Source organism: Haemaphysalis longicornis, unplaced genomic scaffold (genome assembly GCF_048455015.1).
Source record: "Haemaphysalis longicornis isolate Haplotype H1 unplaced genomic scaffold, Haemaphysalis longicornis Haplotype H1 scaffold_563, whole genome shotgun sequence".
Lineage (NCBI taxonomy): Eukaryota > Metazoa > Arthropoda > Arachnida > Ixodida > Ixodidae > Haemaphysalis > Haemaphysalis longicornis.
The window spans coordinates 86,827-93,083 of NW_027526398.1; the positions used below are offsets into that span (position 1 = coordinate 86,827).

Here is a 6,257-nt window from a genome sequence, read left to right on the forward strand (position 1 = left end):
GCGTCGAGGCCATGATACTGGGGTTGCGCTATTGCTAAGGGTATTGGGGACTGTGTTGGAGATCCCACCGCGCGTGTAGTCATGCAGGAGGCCTTGGAATCCAAGATGATGGTAGCCACCTGCGTGCCCGTAATCCCAAGGGCTGTGGCCACCTGTTCCCCCATTTCCGGGTTGAACGTAAGGATTGAGTAGGATCAGTTGGCATTTCCCCGATGATTTACCACCAACGCCAGTACCGCACGTGGGCCAGGGTAGTCCGCCGTGTCGACGTAGCATACCTATAGGTTTCAGCAGTAGTTTGTAAAGCGCACGGGCTCAGCCTACGGTCTTGATAGTACTCAGGATTCATGTTTCTCGGGAGCGGCGCCACACTCATTTTCGTTCGTAGGTCCCCTACGATGGTGTAGTTGGTTTTTCGTCCTCGTCTTCAGCGCTATTTTACTATGTACAAGAACCAACTAACCCGACTGTCGATTCTACTGAACTTTCTCCTACTACTGCCACATCACCCTTCTGTATTGGAGAAGTTAATCGAGGTAAATTGTAATAATTGTTAATGATTAAGTGTTTCTGGAATTAGGCTTGTCAGCAAAACGTCGTGGTCTGCGCACTTTAGACTTGGCAATCTTTGAGGTGCACTCTAAACGCTGAATCCCGAAGAATAGAGAAATGTGGCACGTTCAAGATGCGAAAAAAAAAATGCTTTGATTTTATTTCGACATTCATTTATATGCGACAGACGTCCCTTCCGGCGTACGCGCGAGATTTCACGACTCCCAGGACTGCTCTCCGTGGTTCCTGGTCTTCGGTGAGGCCAAACTCGGCCTCGTGCCGCTCCCTGGGAAGCGGGCATTTTAAGTGCGTCGCCAAGCTCAAGCAGAATAGGCCGTCATGGGACGTCGGATGATCCTGGACACGGTCGGTGGCGGAGGAAGCTCCAGCAGCCTCTACGCATGCGCGTCCACTGCAGGTCAGCCGTGACGAGCTGTTGTCCGGGTGATGCAGGGTAGGATCCACCGGACACTCTCCGTCGCACGGCTCAGGCTTGGTCATCCTTGGACTCGACATTCAGCGCCTGCGAAGAAAAGAAATTTGTGCTAACACATTTGGTGCATGATGGACAGAGCAAAAACCCTGTTCGCAAGGGGTATCTACGGGCGTGTGACTTTCCCAAGGCACTCTATCTTTTGTGCACTTTTTTTGGGGTATGTGTACTGTTATCTTATCTGAACCTGTTCCTTTGAGTACACCCCTCTTGGCCAATGCCGTTAAGTGCGTATGCGCCCTTGTTCATGCACTACGAGAAGGAGGGACGAGCGTGCAAGATGACGCGCAAGATATTCGAGACCCGCACGAACACAAAAATCAGACCAGGATTCAATCTTTCCTACCCGAAGTCTATCTCAAACGTAAGATACCGCCCTCTCAAGTGTCGCTGGGAAAGGAAGCATGCCTCCCTGACATTTCAAGGAGGGTCGAGTCACGTGGCAACAAGGCATGCAGCGTCGAGGGTAAAACGGTGCACCCATCAGCTTGTACACATGCGCTACTCACGTGCGCGGTCGCAGGTAGTCGTCGAGGAAGCCCAGCCTGTGGTCCAACTCCTTCCACTGGCCCTTGACTTGAGGGCCACGCAGGCGCTTCTTGCGCTTCGGGTACGTGTCGCGGTTGGCGCGCCACCGGGTCTGGCACTGCTCCACTGCGAGGATCGAGCAGCGCCCCGTGGGTTGAGAGACGCGATGGAATTCATTGAGGTCAAGCAGCCCTGTTGGCCCTCGATTCGTCTCTGCCCTTTCCGCACGTGGCATCCCACCAGCCGTTTCGTTGACCGTAACATGTAGAGGGGGACGAGGAGGTGATATGGATCCCCCCACCACCACCGACCGCATCACTACCGCCTTATAATTATTCTGTTGCGGAACGGCGCGCCCACATTCAGGCCCACTAGCTAAGTTCGCGAAGCTTCTGCTGAAGGCAATGAAGGTCCGGGATTTTGGGAATGAATCCAGGCAAAATTCGAGAAAACATTTTCTCGAGGGACCACCCCTTAGGTGTAGGCAGGGAGAGCAGGAGGGGATGAAGGCTCTTTCACACAACTCTCACAAGCGTACATTGGTGCAATTTGGAGGAAGGGGGGGCGAACAGAGGGACTACCATGCAACCCCCTTCACGAAACATCGAAGCCACAGTCTTCCATACGATGATACCCAGCGAAGAATATCTAACGGCGGTGTCAACGTGAACTCCGATACGGTGTTCACGCCTGCGCGGAGGGTCGCTTCGGCTCGAGACATTACTATGGCTGCCTAAAAAGCTTTTTTTTCGCAAGAGAATCACGTTTCGACACCCCTACGGTGCGCACATGAAAGCCGGCTGCTACAATACGGGTGGCGTACGAAATCACGGCAGTGCGTTTAGGCAAACGAATGTTGCGGAGCCGTGTCATCCTACTTAAGTGGATATGGCCAGCCCGTCTAGTGGGCGTACCGATTGTACACACCCTATAAATTTACAAAAAGAAGTTCACGTTGGAATAGTTTTACCATTTCGTTTTAACTTCAACGATAATGGCCTTGTGATAACACTCCAATAGACTTGGCTCCGGCGATTAATCTCGTCTGGAAACGCCCCCTCCAGTCCTCGCGACGACATGACGGGGGTCCTCCCGGGTCGGTGATTGCGTGTGGACGCGAGTTTTTAAGGCGCAGTTGTTAAGCGCCCGCTCCTGTACTTTCGCGTCGTCCGTCGCCGTCGGTCTCCTTGTAACGGAGAAAACGAGGAGGACACCGAAGATAGAGCGAGAAGAGCGAGCGAGATGCAAGGCGGGATGTGTGGTGAAAGGCGGTATTCCAAGAGGACGGCGCACGACAAGGGTGCATCGCGGGCCCGTCGTGCGTTCACTGACGAAGCGATCACTTCCCGAGACCAAGGAAGTTCTGCCCAAGCAGAGTCTCAGCGCCGACGACGCCATAATCCAAAGATGCGCGCCACCAAAGCAGCAGCTATGCGGCGTCGCCAAGAAGACTGCGGTTCGTGCTGCGATCAAATTTCGCATTACGGAGTATGGTAATCGTCTGCCGGTTTTCTGTTGCTGGTGGTGTTTTTAGATGCCACGCATCTCATTCACCCGCCTTGTCCCTCCATCCGGCGTCGGCGTCGTTGTTGTCGGCGTCCGCCCCTCCCCTCCGCCGCTCACCCCCTCTCCTCTCCGATAGCGAACGCTCTCTCGCGAGGGGCATTGGATTAGATTGGCTTGGCTTGGCTTGGATTGGATTTAGATTGGATTGGATTAAAGTGGATTGTGTTGGATTGTGTTGCGTCATAGCCGCGGCAGACGCACTGGCGCCGGCGCGTCCCCTCACCGTTATGCGCGCTATAAAACGCGGTGCCTGCGCCGCTCCGCTCCATCGTTCCAGCGCCGTTGCTCCGCTGTCCAACGCTGCAGCGTGAACCCCCTATGCGTCGCATCTACACAGGGGTTCCCGCGAGGGGAGGTGGGAGTTTTTTTCGCATTTAGCGTTTGTTAAAGGGGATAGTCTTTCTTGGGTTACTCAAACGCAAAATATCGATGTCTGTTTGTGTCTGTCTGTCTGTCTGTCTGTCTGACTGTCTGTCTGACTGTCTGTCTGTACGTCCCTCGATTCAGTCACCCGGCCGAATGTTACAATTAACTTTTGGCTAGATGTTTATGTGGGCAAACATTTTCAACCTGCAAAAATAGAAATATGCTACATATTCGCCAACATTGTTCAGAAAAAAGATCATGTTAGGCTTATTCGATGAAGACCGTTAATACACAGCTATCGTGTGGAGTGTTCATTTATTTAAAAGTACATTTACGCTTTAGTTTTGCGAGAGCAAATAAAAAAGGAGGTTGAAAAAAAGTGTCAAGCGCAAAATACAAACAAGGCTGGCGCCCGAGGCTCGCACTCGACCGCCGTCTCGAGAACAGTCGAGAACAAACCCAACAGATTGCGCAGCAATGCAAACACTGCCAAACTGAACTCCGAAAACCCCCAATGGGTGTAGCGAGACCGGAGGGGAACAGCTTGAGAGGTGGGCGGATGAGACAGCAGAAGCAATTACGTCGCACGGGCGGCTTACGACGACGTCTTCCAAGGACATTTCCAGCGACGCGAGCAGACGCAGAGCCAATTTTCTGCTTCTTTTAAATGCAGAGCATTTCAGTTACTCACGATGTCACCCGCGTTGACGTCCGTAGTCGTAGTCCGCACCCCTCCCCCTACACTATATAAAAAAAAACACTATCCGGCGCCTGGTTTCGATCCCTCGACCCTGCGGGTGGAACGCAATGTACATGGTGCTCTACCCACTGCGCCACAAAGCCGACACAGAATGGGAGGCTACGAACGTGCCTTATATCCTTGACTCATTCAAACTACGCCAAGAAGCTGCTGATACAACGCATTCACTACCACCAACTCCCCAAACACTAAACGTTAACGCAATTCACCCACCCCCTATGCGACGCATTTACTCAGGTCCCCCTCGCGGGTAGATGGGTCCATTTACTTGGGTCGAGTGAGCGAGCTAGGACGACAAGGCGAGCGCCTAAGGTGCTGTGCACTTAAAAGAACAGAACTCCCGCTGGCGCAGTTCCAGGCGGGGGGTGCGCGAGCATTGAGAAGGCGGGAAATTCGAATTGCATTGGGTGGTAGCAGTGAGCGGATAACAGCGCTACATCTCATTATGGCGAACCACTGCTCTGCATTTCCGACAGATTTCACAGTGAGTGGAACGGCCTTAATTTTTTTGTCACGGCAGGCCAACGGAGATGGCGTCGCGTGAAGGTTATCCCGCGTTCATTGTTCTTTTTTATGTTTATTCTTTGTCTCAGGGGGCACGTGAGCGGCCGTGTCGCGTTCATTCTCGCCCCCTTCCACGTCATTTTGCACGCGCAAGCCATGAAGAACGCTTGAAAACGAGAGGACAACAGTTTTCCGCTAAAAGCAAACTTCCGGATAAATCTGTTATATAAAGTCAAGTACAATCATACGGGCACTTTGTAAAACAGCACCATAGCCCCATAGCGCTTGACAAATAGTTCAGGGGAAAACGCATTTCTGGACACGCCGCATACGAAAAAAATTAGTAGTGGCTTAGCTCTGCTATGCCAGGATATACGTAGCGTGAGCTAAGGTTCAGCAATCCAGTCCAATCCAGTCCAGTCCAGTCCATTCCAGTCCTGTCCAGTCTCTGCTCCTCGCGCATGCTCAGCACGGCTCTTCACGAGCCACCCGAAACGGCTATCAAGCGGCTCCGGTGCAGCGTCAGATTTGGTTACTGCGCAATTGAGGCGCACACCTGGGCACGCGCCGGCGCCAGTGCGTCTACCGCGGCTATGGCGCAACACAATCCCAGACAATCCACTTTAATCCAATCCAATCCAAATCCAATTCAAGCCAACCCAAGCCAATCCGATCCAATCCGATGTCCCTCGCGCTTGCGCAGAACGGCCCTTCACGGCACACGCGAGTATTTGTAGCTTACGCTACAAAACACTCAAAGGCAGCCCAGCAAAAGCACGTTCAGAAAGCGCGGCTATGCCGGCCACGAAAAAAAAGCGAGATTCAGATATTAATTTGAGGGCTAGTAGCTACATAGCATTCGAGAAGGAGTTGGCTTTGCCGCACCGTGTTCAGTGGTCGCCCTGGGTGGCCGCGGTCGCCGCAACCATCGTCAACTCACTGTGCTCGCAAATGAATGTTTCTCCTTCTTCAGGTGGCAAACACGATTGAACCATCGCGGGTACCGGTATGCCCAACTTCGACGTGTTAGGCCTCGCGCCGACAAAGCCGAGACAAGCGCACTGTGCTCACCTGTGACCGCGAGGATTACGGCAGTGTTAGACCTTGCACCTCCACGCAGCCTGCTTTCTTGTGGAGCTTGCTGTGCTGGTCCCAGAGCTTCTTAACCTCTCGAACGAGCCCGTGGTTGGAGCACGCCGGGCATTGCGAACGGGTTGGCCGCTGCGTCGCACTGACGTGTCCCTGGCTCACACTTCTTCTCGGAGCGGGCGCGTGAGGCACGCTGGTTTTGTTCCTTCCTCTGCGACCAGCGCCCCCTGGCAGCCTCTTGGTCGGCCCGGGCGGGAAAAAACAAAGGCAGTGTCTTGAGTGCCGTCCAAAGACACTCTAGCCTTAGGCATGGCCTGGTGCCGTGCGACGACGTTAGAATTTTTAAGACTGGGCTCGTACAGGCAAGACCGCCTGCCGCTGCGGTGTTGAGGTTCTGTC

At 53.5% G+C, this 6,257-nt stretch overlaps 1 long non-coding RNA gene across 1 annotated transcript; it reads right to left on the reverse strand.

Moving 5' to 3' along the window:
• Positions 1–774: 774 nt before the first annotated feature.
• Positions 775–6,038, reverse strand: LOC144140937 (uncharacterized). The gene is made up of 3 exons (XR_013316395.1): positions 5,841–6,038; positions 1,555–1,699; positions 775–1,075 (listed from the first exon to the last, which is right to left on the reverse strand). It is a non-coding gene; the product is annotated as an uncharacterized LOC144140937 (long non-coding RNA).
• Between the last annotated feature and the right edge of the window lie 219 nt (positions 6,039–6,257).